We start from the raw sequence: 26,519 nt of genomic DNA on the forward strand, positions 1-26,519 counted from the left end.
ACACGTTTGATAGTCAACTTCTCAGCGTCCTTTGGCAAGACTTACACGTTCTTCACCACATGTGGGTAGACGTTGTCCTACTGAAATATAACATGTGGAGTTGCCCGAAGGAGTGGCGCTAACTCGCTCTCTAAAACCGCTCAAATGAATTGCTCGACTTTAGATTGTATTCAGTACATATAAAATAAAACATCGTTTTCAAAATGGCCCCAAACCATTTCAACTGATGTTTGTCCGCTGTCACTTCAATAACACTGATTCGTAGATTTTTCTCACTAAAGTGGCATTAATACAAGCATGGCGTTCACAATAGGACACGTTCAAGCTGGACTACCTGGAAACCGTCACGTGTTGTCAATCGGGACACTAGTCACAGCGTTCACGTGCCTATTGCAATCTGTGTTCGTTATTTATGGATACTGTAAGCCGATGTACTCGCTCTATGGAGCGGTGATACACGCAGAATGAGAATTCAGATGCTCAGAACAAAATTTTTGTCGTAATTTGCCCCCTCTCCTCTTCCTCTCTCCTGGTCACGTGTCTTTGGTTCGTTCAAAGATTTGCCCATAGTCGCTCTGCAGATTTTTGAATGTCATTAAATCGCTAGTAAGTAAATGTACCATTCAAAATCACAGCATGCACACATTTCACAACCATCTCAACAATTTCCACCATGTATGCGGAATAAATTTAGCTTAAGCTTTTAAAGAGATGAATTTAAGCGCCTTTCGCTTGTTTGCACAAATGCCACAGTCAGGTAAGGTTTTTTCTGCCTGTAACCACCGATATCTTTTCAAGTTTTTTGCTACACTTAATCGAATTGGAGTCTCCCGAAAAACATCCAATTTTGAGCTATGGCATGCAAGAAATTAGCGTTTTATGCTTTTGCATTATCTTTTATAGATTTTTCTTTATACACTCATGCTCATAAATTAAGGATAATGCTGATACATAGCGAAACAACGCTCTGGTGGGCGGTTTGTGGGTTCAAATCACCGCGGGGTATGACCATGCGGTGCATCTGACCTGCGGTCGTTGCACGGTGGCGCTGGCAGCAGTCCACATTAGCAGAGGTGTGTTGGTGCATGTCAGAGTACGGTGCAGCGAGTAAGTGTGCAGACGTTTTCAGACGTGCTAATGGTGACTGTGTGTTGAACATGGCTCAAAGAACACATACTTATGACGTTATGAGGGTCAGAATACTAGGGCGACTGGAGGCTGGTCAAACACAGCAGGTCGTAGTACAGGCCCTCCGTGTGGCACAAAGTGTGATCTCAAGATTATGGCAACGATTCCAGCAGACAGGAAACGTGTCCAGGCGCTACAGTACGGGACGTCCATAGTGTACAACACCACAAGAAGACCGATATCTCACCATCAGTGCCCGCAGACGGCCTTGCTCGGGACCTTCCCGCAGCCACTGACGACTGAACAGACATGGTTTATTCGCCCGAAGACATGCAAGGTACATTCCACTGATCCCTGGTCACAGGAGAGCCCGTAGAACCTGGTGTCAAGAACACAGTACATTGTCATTGGAACAGTGGTCCCAGGTTATGTTCACGGACGAGTCCAGGTATAGTCTGAACAGTGATTCTCGCCGGGTTTTCATCTGGCGTGAACTAGGAACCAGATACCAACCCCTTAATGTCCTTGAAAGAGACCTGTATGGAGGTCGTGGTTTTATGGTGTGGGGTGGGATTATGAGTGGTGCAAGTACACTCCTGCATGTCTTTGACGGAGGAACTAACAGGTCAGGTGTATCGGGACGTCATTTTGCACCACTATGTCCGCCTTTTCAGGGGTGCAGTGGTTCCCACCTTCCTCCTGATGGACGATAACGCACGGCCCCACCGAGCTGCCATCATAGAGGAGTACGTTGAAACAGAAGATATCAGGCGAATGGAGTGGTCTGCCTGTTCTCCCGACCTAAACCCCATCGAGCTTGTCTGGGATGCTCTCGGTCGACGTATCGTTGCAACTCTTCAAACCCCTAGGACACTTCAGGAGCTTCGACAGGCATTGCTGGAAGAAGGAGTGGCTATACCCCTGCAGCTGCTCGACCACCTGATCCAGAGTATGCCAACCCGTTGTGCGGCCTGTGTACGTGTACGTGGTGATCATATCCCATATTGATGTCGGGGTACATGCGCAGGAAATAATGGCATTTTGGAGCACATGTGTTTTGGGACGGTTTTCTCAACTTATCACCAATACCGTGGACTTACAGATCTGTGTCGTGTGTGTTCCCTATTTGCCTATGCTATTAGCGCCGGTTTTGTGTAGTGCCACGTTGTGTGGCACCACATTCTGCAATTATCCTTAATTTATGAGCATGAGTGTATATTTTTCTCTTGATAATAGGTAAACCCATAAAAATATTTCACATTTACTCTGTGTATTTGGCTCGTTTCACGTACAAACGTCCCCCAAATTACAGTATAAATGTTACGGAAAAACATCAGAAAGTTGAATAACTATACAACAATGCCAACCAAATATACTAAACACACACAGAAACACGCAAGGAAACCTCTCCCTACCTAAATTCTCCTCTGTAATAGTTTAAAAATTGTGTTCAACATATTTTTACGGGCGAAGTTATTTCCTTTTCATTTTCTTGTACCACGTTTTTAATCTTCATCCATCCTTACGAATACTAAAATCTTAATGGCACCTAATTGTTTTCTACTTTGTGAGCACTAGTAGTTAGTGTCAAATTGTGACTACTTTAAATTAAGCTCAACTGTTCGTAAATCTGTACAATACGGAGGTAATGACTCAAACTATCATACACAAATGTCATCTTTAGACAAACATTCCTCAAAATAGGTATATATACAACGTATTGACTGGCTACACTTTATCAGGCTACTAAACTGATCTATTAGTGGTAAATACAGTAACTATTTATTACACCATGTACCTACATTTTTCAATGAACAAAGCACATCTTCCCATTATGATAGCTATAAAGAAAATATCTTAGGTTGTCGAAGAGATAAGCAACAGCATAATAACATACTAATAAGAGGTGTTAACTAATAAATGATCCACACCACCTAACAAACTTTGTTACAGGGAGTTTCTCATGTACCTCAGAGGAATTGCGCTGAAAATTATTTCACTCCAAAATACTTCTCCAGAAACCAGCTTGATGAAGAGGAACGTTTTAAATCGCTGAGAGAATACTTCAGGATGGGTTTCGATGTAACGTCTGGACAAAATTCAGATGTTATCTTCACAATGTGTACACATCAGCTATGTTTCATTGCGAAACGACGTCCATATTTATTTAGTTTCCTCAAACAGAAATGCATACTATGTACTCACAAAATAAATAATTCTAATTTGCTTGTTGGAGTCCGAAAGTTTATATAAAGGTTAATTCGTTCCTCCGAAACCAGGTCCAAGCACCTTTTCACTGTTAATACACACGTTTTACTTTATAACGAAAAGTAAAAGTATTCTCGCCTGTTCTTTCCGCTACACTGTCCTATCACTACTTCCACCCTAACGCCTTCAATAAGAATCCAAACAGTTAATAATCTCCTTTAAACGTTATGAAGTGCTAACCGCCATTAAACAAATCCAGATCTTTCCTGTTCTCCTTTCTTGAAGAGCTTCTTCTTCATCAAATGAACTCAACTTTTCTCTCCTTTCTGTCATGCCGCTTCTCTGCTTCCTTGGCCCACTACCAAAGTCCATGCGTAATCCTTCAACTGAAAGTCCAACGAGACGATCTACCATGGCGCCATTATATTCTCTGACAACACTGTTTGTTGCACTGACAATTTCTTCAAATAACATCATCTCCTTCCCATTTCATTAGTTCTTCTTGCACCGTCTCGTGATGTCACAGTCTAAACATTATTTGTAAATACTTCTCCCTTACCGCATTACATTACCGCCCCCACACTAGCGAACTTAAGCCATCCCCAGCTTCAGCTGTCTCCCATCTCCTAAAGCTTTTGATTATGTGCGTCGCAAAATTTACATTGCATAATTTTACACGAAATGAAAGAATTTGCAAATAAAAATTTGTGTGACAAGATACATTAATTCACATTATGTATTTGAATGAAAAAATCTGTAAATGCATATGCAGTAACTTTAGATTGAAAACGAAGACAATTAAAAATATGGACTAATGTCAAATTAACATGCAGAAATTACATAAGACATACCTCAGTTACACCTGAAAGAAGTTTACAGTTGGTCAATATATAATAATGTGACATTGAACAGAAAGGAAACAAATGCCATGAATTTAACTTTGACAAAGGAAAATGACATTGTTAAAAAATTTAGATGGCAACACTATAAGCTGCACAACGAACACATAATTTCTAGGGGTGAATACTGATTCTCAAGTGAAGTGGCGTGAATACACAAAGACACTTGCAAACAGGATATTATTAGCTTGTTATGCCTTTACTCCTGTCAACAGTGTGTATCTGCCAGTATCATTTACTTACATGCCGTTCATATCTATACTCAATTCTTAGCTACAGAAATTTTTTTCTTGGAAGTAAATGCACTAAATACGAAGAAAGTTCTCAAACTAGAGGAAAAGATCATAAGAATAACAACCAAAATTAGTATTCGATCTCATTGTAAAGATCTGTTCGAAACACGGTGGATTTGAACAGCTCAGTCTATGACCATAGAAAAATATCCATAAGCAACTTTTATTTGCCAACAGAAAATAACTATAAACCTGAAAACAGCATTTTCTACTAAGCAATAAAATTGTACAACAAACCTCTCCCCCTCACACCAGCAGATCGAAGAGATTTCTATTAGGAACTTATTTAAAGAGGCAGTTAAAAAGTACCCGCTAAGCAACGATTTGTGAACAGTGAATGGTTTACTTAGGTAACACAAGGTAGGTATTTGGTAAACAAACGTAAAACAAATAAATAATAATAATTAAATATCTAAAATTTGACATGACACTTTCATACCGCATTTTTTTTCTTTGTTGCATTTTGTTCGCTTGTAAAACTTATTTCCAAAGCTCTGGAATCTGGAATATATTGTACTAACATCTTATCCTCCTTCTTAGCTCAACGTCTCATCATTATAGAGAAGCTTTGTCCATGACCATAGAACAAGATCTGTATCAGTTCTTCAGACTATAAAACGAGAATATAGGTACCCCCGATGTCTGATAATAGTGTGTGATGTGTTAAATTACGAAGTAATGTATGTATAGCGTGCGCAGTGATTGGTAGCGAGGAATAACTAACAAATTATATTATTAGATAACTGCTTTGCAAAAAAGATTTTTACATTAGAAATGATGTACCACTGTTTTAAGATGACGGGCCTTGTATTCGAAAGGATGGGGTCTCCAGTCTTCTAAAAGCCATGATGATTTAGGTTTTCCGTGGTTTCCCTAAATAATAGTAGTTATAGTTTCAGTCGTCTGCAGATAATTTGACGAGGATATTGGACACGTTATGGTACTACCAGTTAAAAACAAGAAAAATAACGTAATTCATATATACAGTCATTTGCGGACTTACAGTAAATGTCTGGTTTGACATAGGGTAGGTAGTTAGACGTGGTATCACTTGCAAATTTCGGGATGACTCCAATGAGACCACGTCCAACTACCTACCCTATGTCAAACCAGACATTTACTGTACGTCCTCAGATGACTGTATATATGAATTACGTTATTTTTCTTGTTTTTAACTTGTAGTACCATAACGTGTCCAATATCCTCGTCAAGTTATCTGCAGACGACTGAATCTGTAACTTCTATTATTACACTTCTGCCGAAAAGTCTTATCGATCCAGAGTCTCTACATGAAAAAGGAAGGATATTAACACGAGCAAATCTCATGAATAGCTGGAGACAAGAGAACCAACAACTTAATCTTAATTCGTTATTACTTCAGTAGAGACAGCAGTTTTGGACTACAGTTGGCGCTTGATTAAACACTTCTACTGCTTGATGCAAAGGTGGAAAAGGTAAGATGCATTAGAGACGCGACGTGGACCAGCTAAATATTCACACATGCACATGAATTTTTCCCTCCGTCGCAAAACGAACTCGATAACGAAACACTATGCCCGATCTCTGAATAAACTTTTCGTTATCCTCCAGCGCTCATTAGCATCCTAATAAAAGTAAACAGCCATTTTCATTTCGGAAGAAAGTAGGGAGATTTAAAATCTGTGGAATCAAAAGCGTATAATTTATTTCTTCAGCAATAAAGAGAAAGAGTTTTAAGAGAGACGGAAGTACTGAATCCGTTTAAGCAGAAAATTATTAAGAGCTACCGGTGGCTTTTTATGACTGGCCGGTTTCCTCCAACCAGCAGATTGCGTAACGAAATCAAAGATTAGCGGGAGGTGCTCAGTGAACTGGATTTCAGACAAATGAAAGAAAGTGTGTCAGCTCGTGCAGCATCAGATGAACTGGGGTCATTCACAAGCTCGTGACGTTAATGGTATTGTTTCTCAAGATTGTAACACTGTACCGTCCCATAGAATTCCATTTATTGTAGCACAGCATTCAATTCGTTTCATATGCTTAATTACGTGATGAATAATATTTACTGGGGTTATGTATCATGACAAAGTTACATCGAAACAACTTACTACGTGAACCTCCACTCAGACATTATGCCGCAATCGTTTTTAATTTAACTGGACCAATAATTGCCGAGCTAGCTGAATCTTGAGTTATAACATTTCATTTAGCTTCCAGAACCAGATTTCACCCCCAATCACATGTAACTTGAATTGTTGGGCATCTTTTCAACAGCACATTTGCAGTGGACCTATGCAGAGTGTCCGAGGAGGAGTCATCAATATTCGCGGATATGATAGGAATCCTTATTTGAAACAAAACACTTCATACGGATATGTTTTCTATTCCTAATATCTGAATGTCACTTTTGCACGTTTTTCTTGAATAACTCGAAACCTGCGGTAGCGAAAAAGTGTCGCAGTATAGAATGAAACTACATTAAATTTCATACAAAAAATGTACTATTAATTTTTTTTCTCTAGGACGTGTTCGAAGACAGCGAGAGAATATTGAAAACCTCGCACGACATGCATGTGCTGTAGTTTGCATAGTTCTTCTAAGCCAGTTTGAGACCACAAGTGTCCTGTGTCAAATTGTTCGTCTCGACTTCCTCTGCACTACTGTGGTACGTGGTAAACAATGTCTATGTAGGGAACAGTACAGGAAATATTAATAATGTAAATTAAATTTATAAAATGCACTGTAATTACATTCCACCAGAGCTGCTTTTTTTATATACCTTTTTTATTTATTGCTACCAGTTTCGAGCATGGTTCGTTTTCAATCAGTACGCAGTAAGATCGTAAATGCCATTTTACAAGTAAGATATACTTGTTAAATGTGTTCTGTCTCGGAAGCCATTCGTAATGCAGCATGCGTCCATATAAATTTTTTTGTTTCAAATGAACGTTCCTGCCATACCATCGGATACTGACCATTCCTCGTGGGACACCCTGTATACAGTGTGTTACAAAGAAGTGTTTCTCTGTGCAACTTATGTTGCAGTAAGGTTGCAGTGAGGTGTTCGAACGAGTGTCCCTGTAATTGAATCCGCAATTCAAAACGTCTTCTAAACGACCTTTGGAGGAAATGTAAAGATAACGGTGTTATCGAGCGACAATTTTCCTAGACAAGCTGTTTAAAGTCACTTTCGGTCAGATTGTAGAATGCACGCCGTATACAAGACAGGTCGGAATGTCAAAAACATACGAGGCTTGGTCTGCTTCGAATACTGACGTGGAATAAACATGACACACACATCTGACGAATACGTTGTACAGTAGGGGCCGACGTTGAATAGTGGGGGCCGTTACTGAATGGATGTAATATTATAAAAATTTAATTTTTTATACTTCAATTGATGTTCTCCAGTCCCTTCTGCCTGGCGGCTAGTTTCAGTTCGTAAGTCACGTTGCATTATACCAGACGGAACCACTTCGAAACTCACGTGTTGAACCATCAGCAGCTAAACTCACGTGTTGCTGACGATGTTACGCTACCGAACCGCGCGTCTACAATTTGGCTGTCCAATAGGGAGGTTTGGAGGTGGTCACGTGGGGGAGCAGCCGCGGCCAGCCACCGGGATCAGACACGCCTCCGTTCTCGTCTGCTGGCAGCTTCCGACCCGGTTAGATGCTCTCCTCTCCTGTTCTCTTGGGCAGCAGCCCATTCAGTTTCGGCGGCTTCTCTAGGTCTGCCTTCAGCCTCTTTTTACTGAAATAAACCATCACGTCTATCATAAAATGTTTAACTTCATCATCTCCACGGGTGCCTAATGCTTTCCCTTCCTCGCCAATCCTGACACATTAACAACGTTGACAGTTAGTTACATGTCCCATAGATAATTTGAACTATTCTTTTATCGAAATGATGTGGAACGAGTCAGTTTACAGCGTATGTGGCTGATGCTCGGCAGATACCGATGTGATGCCAATGAAGCAGCTATGGCTCGTACTGTGAGACACGCTGATCGAAGAGCTCCATCAGCCATTACGTTATGCACTCAGGAAAGGGGCACAGGTTTGAGCACTTCACTAAATGAACATTCCCTCACCAGAACATCCATTTCAACACAGCCAATTATGTACAGTATGTTGCAGTCACCTCTAAAACTTTGAATGTTTGTAGCTCCGTAATTAAAATTGATAGAAGCGTGATTCAAACCATTTGTGCAACATTGTTTAAGTATAGAACTATAAGACGGAAAAAATAATGTGCTCTTTAAAAATTATGACTCGTTGCTGTAACTCTTTGTAAAATAGTGAAATAAACTATGTTCGTTGTTCCGCAGAAAGAGTAACGTTTTCCATGTTTTTGTATCTAAGTGCATATTCTTTTCACTTATTATTATTTAAATTATCGAGAAGAACTTGAGTGAAACACCCTGTATACACAGGGTGAATCATCTAAAACTTGCACCGCAAATATTGCGGAAATGGAAAGTGCTACTGATGTGCGGTTTTCAGAGAATGATTTGGTAGTCATGGGCTGGTACTGTTAGCCAATAAACAGATTGTAATAATACTTATAAAGTGTATTTATTGTGCAGACATGCACTTTTTTTAAATGGAACGATGTCTATTGGCATTAACAGACTAAAATTAGGGTAAATTAGAATGCTGATGGTGTTTGTTCCAGAATTCTAGTGCGAGTCGTTCACAATATATCACACTGTGCAAAGTTTCCACACCAATACTTGTTTTTGCCATTCAGCCTGCATATTTGCTCGGTGCAAAGCTGTTACGTTCGCTAAGAGTGAGCTTGTGTGATCCTTGAGTCACTTCGGCTTGCTCGTCAGTCTAATCAGTAGGTCGTGCGTGATCGATGGGATTCACCAATGCAGAAGAAGCCGATATGCTCATGGTGGCCGGCCGATGTCGCCGAGCGGTTCTAGGCGCTTCAGTCTGGAACCGCGCGACCGCTACGGTCGCAGGTTCGAATCCTACCTCGGGCATGGATGTGTGTGATGTCCTTAGGTTGGTTAGGTTTAAGTAGTTCTAAGTTCTAGGGGACTGTTGACCTCAGATGTTAAGTCCCATAGAGATCAGAGCCTTTTTTTTCTCATGGTGTATGGAGAGTGTGGGAAGAAAGCAGTTCGTGCTTGTGCGGTGCATGCGGCAGGATACCCGATTAGACGTCAACCATGCCGGTAATTACTTATCGACCTCTTCAACCAGTTACGTGGTTGAAAGAAACAAGTGATGACGGAGGAGGGAGAAACTAATGTTCTAGCTACTGTTGTACCTGATCCACACGTCAGCTCCCGCACAGTCGCACGAGAAAGTGGCATGGGTGAGGCAAGTGTCCTACGCACTCTCCATCGACACAGTATCCATCCCTGTTACGTCTCTCTCCATCAATAACTGCATGGAAACGATTGTGAGAATAGTTTTAACTTCTGTGCAAGTAAGTTATGAGAAGATACTTCAGATGTATCATGTACCTTGTTTATTGATGAAGCCTCATTTACCAATCACGGCCAGGTAAACCGCCGAAACGTGCACTATTGGTCTGCTGACAATCCCTGTTGGATACATCACGTGAAATGTCAGCGTCCATGGAGTGTAAACATGTGGTGTGGGATAGTCAACCATCAACTCTCAGGCACGTTTTCCGTAGACGGAAGACTAAACAAGCACAGGTGTCGCATCCTCCTAACAGACCATCTTCCACGGATGCTAGGGGACGTTCCTCTGCAGACTAGGAGGTACCTGTGCTACCAACGATGGCTGTCCAGTCCATAGTGCACCAAGTGCTACAGCATTTCTTCGTGAATTGCTTCCAAATCGCTGGATTGGACGCAGAGGACCTGTTCCCCGGATTTGGCGCATGTAGACTTTTTTTCTGTGGGGAAAGCTGAAAGACGCTGTCTATACATTCGATGATATGCAACGACCAATTACTGCAGCGTGTTCAGACAACACCGTTGAAATGCTGCAGCAGACTGGAAGCGTGTATTGCAGCTGCCGGTGATCGTTTTGAACATAACCGCTGACGATCAACCACATAACTATTTTGTGTACTTGTGTTATTCTTTAGTGGGTTCTACCATAGGTATTGTACAAGTGTTGGTGTAGGAACTTTTCAAAATACGGTATCTCGTAAACGATTCGCACTAGGATCCTGCAACAAATACCACTGGCAGTCTAACTTACCCTACTTTTAATCTTTTGATGTCAATGGGCATTGTTCCATTTAAGAAAGGTTGTGTTTGCACAAAAATACACTTTCTAAGTATTATTATAACCCGTCTATTGGGTAAGAATACAAGCCCCCGACGATCAATCCCTTCAGTTTCTTTTTTCCGTGTGACGAGGGCCTCCCGTCGGGTAGACCGCTCGCCTGGTGCAAGTCTTTCGATTTGACGCCACTTCGGCGACTTGCGCGTCGATGGCGATGAAATGATGATGATCAGGACAACACAACACCCAGTCCCTGAGCGGAGAAAATCTCCGACCCAGCCGGGAATCGAACCCGGGCCATTAGGATTAACAGTCTGTCGCGCCGACCACTCTGCTACCGGTGGCGGACTAATCCATTCAGTGAAAACCACATATCAATAGCACTTTCCATTTCCGCAATATTTGCGGTGCAAGTTGTAGGCGATTCACCCAGTACATGGAAATGAAGTGGAAAAGCAAACTGTAGTACTTTTTTGTATGTTTTACTAAGTACACCGAGTCTCCAATTGTCATAATTCTTTATGGTGGAGTTTCATAAATTTTCCTCTTAACATTTACAACAATGACTTTGTTGCTTGCGAAACTCGCAGAACTTAGAAATAATATTACTGCTGGAATAAATTTCACTATAGAAATTATCAGTGACACAAAGAAACTATCTTTCCATCAGTACAAGAGCGCAGTTTACAGCGTGTGCTGCATCATGCAGTCCGTGCACTTATCCTTTATGCAAGGTTAATCCAATCCCAATACGCATACAGCTGCAATGGGCTCGTCAATATCAACAGTAAACTGCCAATACCTCTTACTTAGTCTCTTCTGTGCAATGCATGGCGGAAGCCGTTCTGATACAGTTTGTGTGACTACTAACTTGTCTATTTGGTTGAGGGAACGTGACAATCCTACAGCTATCGATCAAATAACGCTTCACCAATGCCGTGGAAGGCCATCGAAATGGCTCGGCTATCTCTAATGAAATTGTCCTTCGTCCGATGTAGGAGTACCCGTCGATACTGTTCGATGGGAGGAAGCTGTATTCAGTACTTTGCCCTCTACTACCTTCAATTATCCACATATGTACATACAGGGTGACGACTATTGAACTATACGGAAAAAAGTTAGTTACAAATTAAGGTTTGCACACATTGTACAACAGATAAACGCCACTACAGATGTTCGGATTTACACTACTAGCCATTAAAATTGCTACACCAAGAAGAAATGCAGATGATAAACGTGTACTCATTGGACAAATATATTATACTACAACTGACATGTGATTACATTTTCACGCAATTTGGGTGCATAGATCCTGAGAAATCAGTACCCAGAAAAACCAGCTATGGCCGTAATAACGGCTTTGGTACTCCTGGGCATTTAGCCAAACAGAGCTTGGATGGCGTGTAAAGGTACAGCTGCCCATACTGCTTCAACACGATACCACAGTTCAACAAGAGTAGTGAATGGCGTATTGTGACGAGCCAGTTGCTCGGCCACCATTGACCAGGCGTTTTCAATTGGTGAGAGATCTGGAGGTTGTGCTGGCCAGGGCAGCAGTCGAACATTTTCTGTATCCAGAAAAGCCCGTACAGGACCTGCAACATGCGGTCGTGTATTATCCTGCTGAAATGTAGAGTTTCGCAGGGATCGACTGAAGTGTAGAGCCACGGGTCGTAACACATCTGAAACGTAACGTCCACTGTTCAAATTGCCGTGACCGAGACGTGTAACCAATGTCATCCCATACCATTACGCTGGGTGATACGCCAGTATGGCAATGACGAATTTTTCCGTGATTTCCCTAAATCGTTTCAGGCAAATGCCAGGGTGGTTCCTTTGAAAGGGCACGGCCGATTTCCTTCCCTATCCTTCCCTAACCCGAGCTTGCGCTCCGTCTCTAATGACCTCGTTGTCAACGGGACGTTAAACAACATTAACCTAGCCAATGACGAATACACGCTTCCAATGTGCGTTCACAGCGATGTTGCCAAACACGGATGCGACCATCATGATGCTGTAAACAGAACTGGATTCATCCGAAAAAATAACGTTTTGCCATTCGTGCACCCAGGTTCGTCGTTGAGTACACCATCGCAGGCGCTTCTGTCTGTGATGCAGCGTCAAGGGTAACCGAGCTGATAGTCCATGCTGCTGCAAACGTCGTCGAACTGTTCGCGTAGATGGTTGTTGTCTTGCAAAAGTCCCCATCTGTTGACTCAGGAATCGAGACGTGGCTGCACGATCCGTTACAGCCATGCGGATAAGATGTCTGTCATCTCGACTGCTTGTGATACGAGGCCGTTGGGATCCAGTACGGCGTTCCGTATTACCCTCCTGAACCAACCGATTCCATATGATTCCATATTCTGTTTACAGTCATTGGATCTCGACCAACGCGAGCAGCAATGTCGCAATACTATAAACCGCAATCGCGATAGGCTACAATCCGACCTTTATCAAACTCGGAAGCGTGATGGTACGCATTTCTCCTCCTTACACGAGGCATCACAACAACGTTTCACCAGGCAACGCCGGTCAACTGCTGTTTGTGTATGAAAAATCGGTTGGAAACTTTCCCCATGCCAGCACGTTGTGGGTGTGGCCACCGGCGCCAACCTTGTTTGAATGGTCTGAAAAGCTACTCATTTGCATATCACAGCATCTTCTTTCTGTCGGTTAAATTTCGTATCTGTAGCACGTCATCTTCGTGGTGTAGCAATTTTAATGGCCAGTAATGCAGGTTATGACATATTTGATATGCCTGCCATCATTGGCGATGTTGTAGCGCAGAAGAATAGTGAAATCCTGCATAGCCTGCTGACGTGCCGGAGATGCTGACGATGGCTTCCTGAACGGCTGCTTTCAGCTCAGCAATGGTTTTGGGGTTATTGCTGAACGCCTTATCTTTAATATCGCCCCACAAAAAGGGGTAGCATGTGTTCAGGTCCGGATAATATGGTGGCCAATTGAGGCCCATGCCAGTGGCCTCTGGGTACCCCAGGGCCAGAAAGCAGTGCTCCTCCTGGACATCAAACACTCTCCTGCTTCGATGGTGTCGAACTCCGTCTTGCATGAACGACTTCTTGTCGAAATCAGGATCACTTTGGATATGGGGATAAAATATCTTCCAAAACCTTCACGTACCGTTCGATAGTTACCGTGCCATCAAGAAATATCGCACCGATAATTCCGTGACTGGACATCGCAGACCACACCACTGAGGGTGGAGAGACTTCTCGATCGCGAAATGCGGATTCTCAGTCCCCCAAACGCGCCAATTTTGCTTGTTAATGAACCCATCCAAATGAAAATGGGCTTCGTCGCTAAACCAAATCATGCAGCGAATACTAATTCCCATCATGTCCAGCGGCCAACCGTGCACTTTGACCGTCATAACGCAAAACCGTTCAGAAGTTATGACGCTGTAGACAATAATAGAGCTTGTTGCTCCGAAAGTCTTGTTGCCACCTAGTTTTTTCACGTTTCAGAGCAGGTGGTGCTAGTATCATGTTTAGTGGTCAAGAATCTCCGTGCGGTCATCATCTTGTCCCTGTCAGAGTTTAATGTGATTTGGAGTATTTATGGCAACGGCATCCGTAATAGATATGTCAGAGCAATCAGAGGCAAAAACTTTCAGTTTATCGATGGTCTAGTTCGTCTGCAGTGACACGTATTACTTAATAGTGACATAGTTGGGATAGTCAGATAAGGTCAGACGCAAACCCACTGCGTACACGCTGGTAGATGTGCTGCTCCGTCCTATTGAGTGACATACATGAGATACTTTCGACTTGTAATTTTGTTATTATCTGATATTTCAAAAATATAAACTTAAAAGCGCTATTTATCGTGCAATATTTGAACTTGAGAAACAAGGAAATCGGGATGGCTTGTTCATACGAAGGCTAAGATGGTGTTCCGTTTACGTTCAGCTACTGAGTTAACATGCTGTACTATACCTGTTATGCATATTTCCAGGCGAGAATTAAGTCTTTCTCGCTTATCTACTGTTCAAAGTTTGATGATGATCTTGGAGATCGAAAATAGTATTAAAAGAAAGAATCAGCAGCTGTCCGTCCGTTTTTCGATATGTCTCCCATTAACCATTAATAAAAGCAATATTTTCTTTAAATGAGTATGTGATCATTATGAAATTTTACTAGTAACTTCGTCACATAATGTACGAGTACACGAGTGCGCCAGAAGTGGTAACTTACCCATCATGAGTCACTACCAAGCAGCATAGCTCTATGAAACCTGCACCATACACAGAAATATTATTATAGCTTAGCGTTTATTTACTGCACTATGCATTTCGAGCCCTGGAGGCTCATTTTCAGGTGCTTTTTAGTGATTTACATCGGTTTTTTTTAGTTGTTTACCTGTTGATATTACATTTTTGTGTTACAACATGGTATATTGTAGATATAAGTTTAACAGCGTTAATAATACGAAACTAACTTACAGTATAACATTGTATGATGTCTGCTTCTGTTGTGCAGTTAGTATACACAATACACATCTTTAATTTTGTAGTACATACGTAGTCACACACTTTTTCGCACATTGTAGTAGCAGAACGTAAACATGCCAATGATTCTCGTTCCTACAGATGTTCTACTTCTAAATATAATCGATTTTCTTGTTTCACGGAAGATAATATGATATAGTATTACTAGTACACATGTATTATTAAAATAATTATTTGGCACCATGTTGTAGGTTGTCAGCTGTTTGTACTATTATGGATTTGATTTCTCAGGAAAAAATAAACTTTTAAAGGTGTAGAAAAAATTGTGGTTGTTAAGCTCTGTTTGTTCATTCAACAAGTTTTCGGAATATTTTTCTTTGTGTAGCATTATTTCTAACTGTTCTAGTAGATTAAGTTTTTTACTGTTGGGATCTGTGTGAAGTACAGTTAGGCTGTTGTGGATGTCATCAAGTCTGTGTTTATTAATATACATGTGGTTAGCTATTGTAGATTTTTCAAAATGGTTTAGTCGAAAGGCGTCGGTGTGTTCTTTATACCGTGTGTGGAAGGTTCTTCCAGTTCCTCAGATGTAAAATGCAGGGCAACTGTTTCATTGTAATTTATATATTCCACTGTGTTGTGTTATTGGTTTGATTGTGTTCACTGTGTGAGGTAAGTGGTATCCAAGTTTGCTGTTTGTGGAGAAAGATATTTTAATATTGGTTTTTTTGAATAAGTTAGCTATTTTTTGTGATACTGTGCCTAAGTATGGAATGCTTGTGAAGATTTGTTTTGTGTCGGTAGCTTTCTTTTCAGTGTTTTTGTGAGTGATGTTGGTCTGAATTTTTCTAGATAGTTTATCAATTGATTTTACAGAGTAACCATTATTTACTGCAATTGTTTTGATAGTATCTATTTCTTGTGTTAGTGCTTTGGGTTTTAAAGGCAATGTATGTGCCCTGTTTAACATTGAACTAAATGCAGCATACTTATGTGTGTTCGGGTGGTATGAAGATTCGTGTATAATACACTGAAGTCACTGCGATTCGTGTTGGACCCCTGGACATTACAAATTGTGGGCCATGGCTCTTCTGAGGTCATCGCTATTTGTGATGATCCCATGGACGTTACAGAAGGGGGGACATGGCTCTTAATACGATGTGTGATCACCACGGACGGCAGTGCATGTTCTGCTGGCTACAAGGTTGGTCAGGAGTTCGTGTAGTAGCGCGTTCCATTCTTCTACCAACTGCTAGATTGTCGTTTGACGTGCTGCAGTACGACTCCCGAACACATCACGCACCACACGTTCTTAAATCGGGGGAGGGGGGGCAGGGAACTGGCAGGCCTGTTCATTCCCCGAATATACTCTCGTTCCAAGAGCTTTTTCACCTGCTATGTTCGATGCAGTAGCGCACTGTCATCGATAACATTGTCCAACATGATCGTTTTAGTAGTGAAGGTGTCATGGTGTGGAGAGTCATAATGTTGCATAGGCTTACTAACGTCCAAATCTTTGAACATGGCGCACTCACCGGTCAGCGTTATTGTGACACTGTTCTCTTTCTTCATGTGCGTCTCTTCAGAGGTGCGTTCGGCCATGACTTCCTTTTTAAGGATGACAAAGCATGACTGCATCGAATAGCGTAGGCGGACGAGCTCTTGGAACGAAAGTATATACCGCGAACGGGATGTTCTACATCTACATCCATACTCCGCAAGCCACCTGAAGGTGTGTGGCGGAGGGTACCTTGAGTACCTCTATCGGTTCTCCCTTCTATTCCAGTTTCGTATTGTTCGTGGAAAGAAAGATTCTCGGTATGCCTCTGTGTGGGCTCTAATCTCTCTGATTTTATCCTCATGATCTGTTCGCGAGATATACGTAGGAGGGAGCAATATACTGTTCGACTTCTCGGTGAAGGTATGTTGTCGAAACTTCAACAAAATCCCGTACCGAGCTACTGAGCGTCTCTCTTGCAGAGTCTTCCACTGATCTATCATCGCCGTAATGCTTTCGCGATTACTAAATGATCCTGTAACGAAGCGCGCTGCTCTCCGTTGGATCTTCTCTATCTCTTCTATCAACCCTATCTGGTACGGATCCCACACCGGTGAACAGTATTCAAGCAGTGGGCGAATAAGTGTACTGTAACCTACTTCCTTTGTTTTCGGACTGCATTTCCTTAGCATTCTTCCAATGAATCTCAGTCTGGCATCTGCTTTACCAACGATCAACTTTATATGATCATTCCATTTTAAATCACTCCTAATGCGTACTCCCAGATAATTTATGGAATTAACTGCTTTCAGTTGCTGACCTGCTATTTTGTAGCTTAATGATAAAGGATCTTTCTTTTTATGTATCCGCAGCACATTACACTTGTCTACATTGAGATTTAATTGCCATTCCCTGCACCATGCGTCAATTCGTTGCAGATCCTCCTGCATTTCAGTATAATTTTCCATTGTTACAACCTATCGATACACCACAGCATCATCTGCAAAAAGCCTCAGTGAACTTCCGATGTCATCCACCAGGTCATTTATGTATATTGTGAATCGCAACGGTCCTACGACACTCCCCTGCGGCACACCTGAAATCACTCTTACTTCGGAAGACTTCTCTCCATTGAGAATAACATGCTGCGTTCTGTTATCTAGGAACTCCTAAATCCAATCACGCAATTGGTCTGATAGTCCATATGCTCTTACTTTGTTCATTAAACGACTGTGGGCAACTGTATCGGACGCCTTGCGGAAGACAAGAAACACGGCATCTACCTGTGAACCCGTGTCTATGGCCCTCTGTGTCTCGTGGACGAATAGCGCGAGCTGGGTTTCACACGACCGTCTTTTTCGAAACCCATGCTGATTCCTACAGAGTAGATTTCTAGTCTCTAGAAAAGTCATTATACTCGAACATAATACGTGTTCCAAAACTCTACAACTGATCGACGTTAGAGATATAGGTCTATAGTTCTGCACATCTGTTCGTCGTCACTTCTTGAAAACAGTGTTGACCTGTGCCCTCGTCCAATCTTATGGAACGCTATGCTCTTCTAGACACCTACGGTACACCGGTGCAAGAAGGGGGGCAAGTTCCTTCGCGTACTCTGTGTAAAATCGAACTGGTATCCCATCAGGTCCAGCGGCCTTTCCTCTTTTGAGTGATTTTAATTGTTTTTCTATAGCTCTGTCATCTATTTCGATATCTACCATTTTGTCATCTGTGCGAGAATCTAGAGAAGGAATCACAGTGCAGTCTTCCTCTGTGAAACAGACGTAAATCCTATCAAGCACGGGTGGAATGAGTTGAGAAGATGTATCGCAGCACGTCCACACACAGCAACGACCACCCAACAGTTGTCAACCGAGTTTGTTCAAATGGCTCTGAGAACTATGGGACTTAACATCTGAGGTCATCAGTCCCCTAGAACTGAGAACTACTTAAACCTAACTAACCTAGGGACATCACACACATCCATGCCCGAGGCAGGATTCGAACCTGCGACCGTAGCAGTCGCGCGGTTCCGGACTGAGCGCCTAGAACCGCGAGACCACCGCGGCCGGCCAACCGAGTTTGTGGATGAATGGAACGCCTTGCCACAAGAACTCGTTACCAACCTTGTGTCCATCATGGTAGCACGTAGCAGAGCGTCGGTGGTGCTCACACACCCTACTAGGAAACATTCCCCGCCATTTTCAATGTCCAGGGGAGCATCATGAACCGCGGTGAATTCACTATAACTGTTGTTGTTGTCTTCGGTCATGAGACATTGGTTAGATGTAGATCTCCATCCTATTATACACTGTTCAAGCTTCTTCCTCTTCGAATAACTACTACAAGATATATCCTTCTGAATCTTCTTACTGTACTCATCTCTAGGTCTCCCTCTACGATTTTTACCCCCACACTTCCCTCCAATACTAAACTGCTGTCCCCTTGATGTCTCAGAATATGTCCTATCAACCGATCCCTTCTTTTAGTCAAGTTATACCACGAATTTCTTTTCTCCCTCAATTTTATCGATGCCTCCTCATTAGTTGCGCGGTCTGCCTATCTAATTTTTCTGTTGCACCATATTTCAGAAGTTACTATTCTCTTCTTGTCTAAACTGTTTACAGTCCATCTTTCACCTCCATATATGGCTACATTCCAGACAACTACCTTCAAAAAAGACTTCCTAACACTTAAGCGTATATTCGACGTCAACAAATTTCTCTTCTTCAGAAACACTTTTCTTGCCAGCGCCAGTCTACATTTTAGATCCTCTCTACTTCGACCATCGTCAGTTATTTTACTGCCCAAATACCGAAACCCTTCTACTACTTTAAGTGTCTCATATCCTAATCTAATTCCCGTACCGACACCTGATTTAATTCGACTACATTCAATTATCCTTGTTTCACTTTTGTTGGAGCTCACTTTATATCCTCCTTTCAAGACATTATCGATTCCGTTCAATTATTCTTCCAAGTCCTTTGTTGTCTCTGACAGAATTGCTATGTCATCTGCAAACCCCAGAGTTTTTGTTTTTTCACCCTGAATTCCTACAGATTTTTCTTTGGTTTCCTTTACCGCTTTATCCAATACACAGACGGTTAATATGGGACTCTGTCTCACTGCCTTCTCAATCACTGCTTCCCTTTTATGTCCCTCGGCTATCATAACTGCCATTTGGTTTCTGTAGAAGTTGTAAATAGCTTTCGCTCCCTCTGTTTCATCCCTGCTATCTTCAGAATTTGAAAGAGAGTATTCCACTCAACGTTGACAAAGGCTTTTCTCTAAGTTTGCAAATGCTATAAAGAGAGGTTTTGACTTTCCTTAACCTATCTTTTAAGAAAAGTCGTAGGGTCAGTATTTCCTTGCGTATTCCTAGTCGGCTTCTACTAGTTTTTCTATTCTTCTGTAAAGAATCCGTGTTAGTATTTTGCAAACGTATTTATTAATCTGATGTTTCGTTAATATTCACACAGTCAGCACTTGCTATCTTTGGAATTGGACTAACTATATTCTTCTTGAAGTTTGAGGGAATTTCGCTTGTCTCGTACATGTTTATCACGAGATGGAATAGTTCTGTCATGGCTTGCTCTTCCATAGCTATCAGCAGTTTCAAATGTCGTCTACTCAGGGACCTTGTTTTGACATAATACATTCAGCGCTCTGTCAAAGTCTTCTCGCAGTATTTTATGTTCTACCTCACCTTTATCATCCCTTTCTGTAATACAGCCTTCAAGTACAACTCCCTTGTATTGATCCCAATATATATATCCCTTCCACTCTTCAGCTTTTCCTTCTTCGCTTAGTACTCGTTTTCCTTCTGAGCTCTTGATATTCGTATTTTTTCCTTTCCTTCAAAGGCCTCTTTAATTATTTGTGTAGGCAGTATCCAGCTTTCCCTTGGTGAAATATGCTTCTAAATCATAAAATATGTCCTCTAGCAGTTTCTTCTTAGTCACATTGCACTTCCTGTCAATCTCAATTTTTATAGGTTTGTATTGCCATTCGCCTGCTTCATTTACTGGATTTTTATATTTTCCCTTCCCATCAGCTAAATTCAATATCTCCTGTGATATCGAAGGATTTCTAATAGGTTTTCCCTTTTTATTTGTTTGATCAGTGTAATTACTGTCTTTGAATAAAAGTATCATTCCTGTTCGTCGTGTTGAGTATTTCTTTCGGTTAGCTTCTGTAATGAGCTGTAGCAGTTCTTTCTATATTTGGTTCAAGTTTCATTGAGCTATGTTGCTGGCAGTGACATATCAGGCGATAGTTACTTTCGTCCTTATGTTTTGCATATCACTGCATTTCCATTTAACAGGACGTTTCGGCTACTAGTATCATTTCCTACAACAATGTTCGGTTGTTGTTGTTGTTGTAGTCTTCAGTCCTCAGGCTGGTTTGATGCTGCTCTCCATGCTACTCTATCCTCTGCAAGCTTCTTCATCTCCCAGTACGTACTGCAGCCTACATCCTTGTGAATCTGCTTAGTGTATTCATCTCTTGGTCTCTCTCTACTATTTTTACCCTCCACGCTGGCCTCCAATACTAAACTGGTGATCCCTTGATGCCTCAGAACATGTCCTACCAACTGATCCCTTCTTCTAGTCAAGTTGTGCCACAAACTCCTCTTCTCCCGAATCCTATTCAGTACCTCCTCATTAGTTATGTGATCTATCTATCTAATCTTCAGCATTCTTCTGTAGCATCAAATTTCGAAAGCTTCTATTCTCTTCTTTGTCCAAACTATTTATCGTCCGTGTTTCACTTCCATACTTGGCTACACTCCATACAAATACTTTCAGAAACGACTTCCTGACACTTAAATCTATACTCGATGTTAACAAATTTCTCTTCTTCAGAAACGCTTTCCTTGCCATTGCCAGTCTATATTTTATATCCTCTCTACTTCGACCATCATCAGCTATTTTGCTCCCCAAATAGCAAAACTCCTTTACTACTTTAAGTGTCTCATTTCCTAATCTAATTCCCTCAGCATCACCCGACTTAATTCGTCTACATTCTATTAGCCTCGTTTTGCTTTTGTTGATGTTCATCTTATATCATTCTTTCAAGACACTGTCCATTCCGTTCAACTGCTCTTCCAAGTCCTTTGCTGTCTTTGACAGAATTACAATGTCATCGGCGAACGTTAAAGTTTTTATTTCTTCTCCAGGGATTTTAATACCTATTCCGAATTTTTCTTTTGTTTCCTTCACTGCTTACTCAATATACAGATTGAATAACATCGGGGAGATGCTACAACCCTGTCTCATTCCCTTCCCCACCACTGCTTCCCTTTCATGTCCCTCGACTCTTATAACTGCCATCTGGTTTCTGTAGAAATTGTAAATAGCCTTTCGCTCCCTGTATTTTACCCCTGCACCCTTCAGAATTTGAAAGAGAGTATTCCAGTCAACATTGTCAAAAGCTTTCTCTAAGTCTACAAATGCTAGAAACGTAGGTTTGCCTTTTCTTAATCTAGCTTCTAAAATAAGTCGTAGGGTCAGTATTGTTGCAATGTTCGGTATCAGTCGTAATTAAACCTATGCCTATTTCCTATGCGTTAATGGCGCATTTAATCGCAATCGGATTGTAGACAAGCTAGTGGCTGCCCAAGAGCGAGAGGTTCAATATTTTTCTAAAGTACTCCCTGCCGAACATCATTGGTGATGGCATTCTACAAATATAAATACTTTCCTGTCTTGCCACCTACCATGTCTTTTTAACATAAAAATTGTTAATTTTAAGCATTTTCTTTTCCTAATTAGTGTCACGTTTCGAAATATACAAACTGCAACTTCGTTAAAAATCCAAGAAACGAATTTAACTTCATTTTAAGTAAATGTAGCTACAGTTTAATACTGCGCAACTCAGATCTGTTTTAGACATTAGCTGATGGTGCACGTTATGTCAAAGACAGATTTTGTCTGACACACAGTATCTCGTCACAATGTCAGACATAAAGTACAGTCAGATAAAGACAAACGCAAGGTTATGTTTACAACGCTCTGCATTTATGCTGTTCTCCCACAGCAGGTTTATATGCCGTGGAATTTCGCTATTTTAGATGAAAAAAATATTATTATGTGCCAAAACCATTCAGCGTAATAAGAAAATCCAAAAAAATTACTATGTTCCTTTTCGCTGGACGTTTAGCCATGAGCTATCATTCTTCTTTAACACGGCTGAAACATATTTGTGAAGAGTAGAAGGGAAAAATGATCACTATCTAGACGAACCAGTGTAATAAAAATACTTTGAAATTTTTCACTTGATTTCTCCAACCTCAACTGCCAACTTCAGAAGATATAATCATTTTTTGATGATATAGCTCTTCTTACATTCTGTCACCTCACGTGGCTTTATTAATTATTTATGTTGGTATCTTTTCATATGCCGTGTATTCTAAAACTTACCACCCGCAAACAATAAGATGATTTCTATTTTTACAGACGGAAAATCGCTTATTATGTCGCTTTATTTAGAGTATTAAGAAAAGGAACGAAAGCAAGTCTGCATCAAAAATCGCAAGAAACACGCTAAATAATTCAGTATAAAAACACGCTAAATAACTCAGTATAATAAATGATTTTCAGTCCGGAATGAGGGAAAACATAAAAACAGAAAACCGTTTTTTGTTTGCAGATGACAAGCTGTAGATTGCATGGTACACGTGAAACTTCTTAAGTAAATAACTAACGGCGTCATACGAGGTATGTGAAAAACTGTGAAACTGTCCTGTTTCCAAATTAATATCTTAGGCCTAATTTCGGCATGGCTTAAGCGTACATTTCTCAACTCTTTGACACTTGTCTTTACCTTATATGAAAACTAACGTAAAATGTAAGACTGTATTATCGCCCTTTTGTACACGTACATAGCTTTAAGCTGAAATTCGTATCCACCACTAGATATTCACATGTCTTAATAATTTTCAGGAAGAAAATAAATAAAAGTCTCTGAAGACAGTAGAAAGTGCTGAAACATGTTTGCGTAAAACTAAAAAAACGGCAATTTCCATATGCCAATGGCCTTTTCGTTTTCTTTATCTGGAGACTGTGCCTACTGTTAGATCTCCAGTTATATAACATCACTCTCATATCTGCCGTCAGTTCTAAGCGAACATAATTTAATTTCTCCTTCTGTAGTCCTTACATTCATTTCTGTTTCTACCAACACAGTTTTTTGTCCCTCGAACTCATACCGCCTTTAAATAAAGCCAGAATTACTCAATACCTTCAGTCACGAAATTTCAAAAACGATTGGCAGAATTTTTAGTAGCATGATTTGTTCGCCTTCTTTCATCTGTGACATTGTCATCTGATGTTATTAAAAAAAAAAAATCACACAGATCCTAACCTGGTTGGTGAACCTCTACTGTGTGCCCATTAGGAATGACAGTATTTATATTTGAGATGATTTTTCATGGTGTCTTCATTATTCTTGTACCGGAAAAGTTATGCTTTGTCAATCATCAGAGATAGCTTAAAGAAAAACTATCCTAAGTGTTATATGAACTTAACAGCTAGTAAAAACTATCCTGATTTAAGACCTGAGCATAAAATAACTGTCAATAACCAATTCATTAATTACTTGAAATGTTAAACTTCAAATTAATGACTCTAAATTGTTTTCTATTGGAGTGTCAACAAACTAAACTTTAGGCAATGTAATTTACGAGCAAATTCTGTTACGCTACTTAACTTATATTCTATATGAAACAGAATGTAATGAAATTTGAAACTGTAGTAGTAGCTTAGACTCTTACTGTTGACTGCTACCAGCTTTAATCTAAACAATTTCACTGCTCTAATTTGAATTGTATGACTTACCTTACATACAGTCTGAAAAAAATTTGAGAAAATGCTCTTGTCTCACAGACACGGAATTTATAACTCTATAGTAATATTTTATACAGCACAGGCAGTATTGTGTGATCTGAGATCTTATTCGGTATTAAGGAAGAACTAAAGCTACTTTAATCAAGTTTACTTTTAGACATTTTAGCTATTTAAGCTGTATTTCTAATTTTGACCCTTTTTTAAGTATAATACGTACTAATTATCTTTCATGTTTGTAAGTCATGCAGTCCCATACCATAATAAACTATCACGAAATATGCTGAAACTCAGAACTTTTAACATATCATGTTCACAAGAAACACGCAGATAACTAAACTCTTCATTAAATTTTCAAATAAAATGTCAGTTCACTGTATTGCACAGAGAACCGTAATGCTCCCAAATACTCAGTGACAAGACCCTAAAACCTCATCAGTGAGAGACAAGAATCTCTGATGCTTAACCTGTACAAATACGGACACCAGTGAATGGAAATCATTACGCGTTCTCCAGGCCTTGTTTAAGTACTACCTTCCAAAGTCGCCCGCGGATTCTGAGTCTGAATACGAACAGCCCATTTCAGAGCAGAGATAGCTACGTGTACACTGAGGCATGGAACCAATTCTGCTCCCTCGAGCAGAAAATCGAAGATATCGCTCATCCGCAACACTTAACGATACGCTTTTTCCGTCGTAGGGTGGCACGGCTGTGATAGGATATCGGTGGACCATCACCGAAATTTACAAAGATGGTCATTTTTAGACAATGTGTATTTCGCCTGTTTTGTAATAGTCCCTAACTAAAAATCGAGCACTAAATAAATTCTCATGAAATATAAAAAATCTTTGCTACTTCTGAAACACTTCCTAAATTTCTTGGCAAATTTAACTTCAATGAAACCGCAAACAGCTGTTAAGTGACATTTTAATCACGACCGGTTTCGCTGCCGTAAAACAGCATCTTTGAGTCGTTAGTAGTGTTACATAGATTAGCACACGTAGACCGGTCATGATTAAAACAGCACTTAACAGCTGTTTGCAGTTTTATTCAAGTACATTTCACTTTCAATGTCACCGGCTGTGGCTGCCTGTTTTATAAATACACACATGCATTAGCGCATTTGGAACTCATAATACTAAGATTTCCAGCAGTTCATTTGCCATAGGACATGGTTCCACATTTTTTATTTTTAGATTAGATTAGATTAGATTAATTATTCATTTCATAGACCCATAAAAGAGGGAATCCTCCTGGGTGTGGAACAGATCAGATAAATACATTACAAAAATGTAATTAGAAAAACTTGAGTTTCATTCATCATAATGATACTCAGTCAATAAACAGTAAAATTATGTACATGAATTAAATTTAAACTTCTAATATTTACGGGTTTAATACTTACATCTGCTTTCATTAAATCCCTCATTCAGACATTTGCTAGTTTCTTGGCTATTACAACCAATCGGGAGGTCTGCTAAATACTATTGTTTACGTAAGAAAGATGGTTCTACATTAAATCCATACGGCTGTTTTTAGCCAAACCTTCCTGACTACAGCATTCAGTCGCTTTTCCTAACGTCATGTGTATTCGCATCATGGGCAGATCTTCTGAAGATCATGTCTGGTCACTGAAATTACTGCCTGTTGTGTATTTTCTTTTTCGTTTCGTGACATTTCGAATTTTCCATTGTTATTGTTGTGGTCTTCAATCTGAAGAGTGGTTTATGCAGCTCTACATGCCACTCCATACTGTGCGAGCCTCTTCATATCCGAATAACTACTGCAACCTACATCCTTTTTTTATAATTTTTAAATGAACACATCACCATTTGGCAGTATTTTTGTTGATTTAATTACGATTTAGGTTTCGGCCTTAAACTCAATTACTTGAAAATGGCATAAAATGACGAAACCTAGATCGTAATTAAATAAACAATAACACAGTCAAATGGCGGCGTGTTCATATTAAAACTAA

The sequence above is a fragment of the Schistocerca piceifrons genome, chromosome 2, assembly GCF_021461385.2.
Source record: "Schistocerca piceifrons isolate TAMUIC-IGC-003096 chromosome 2, iqSchPice1.1, whole genome shotgun sequence".
In the NCBI taxonomy this organism is placed as follows: Eukaryota; Metazoa; Arthropoda; class Insecta; order Orthoptera; family Acrididae; genus Schistocerca; species Schistocerca piceifrons.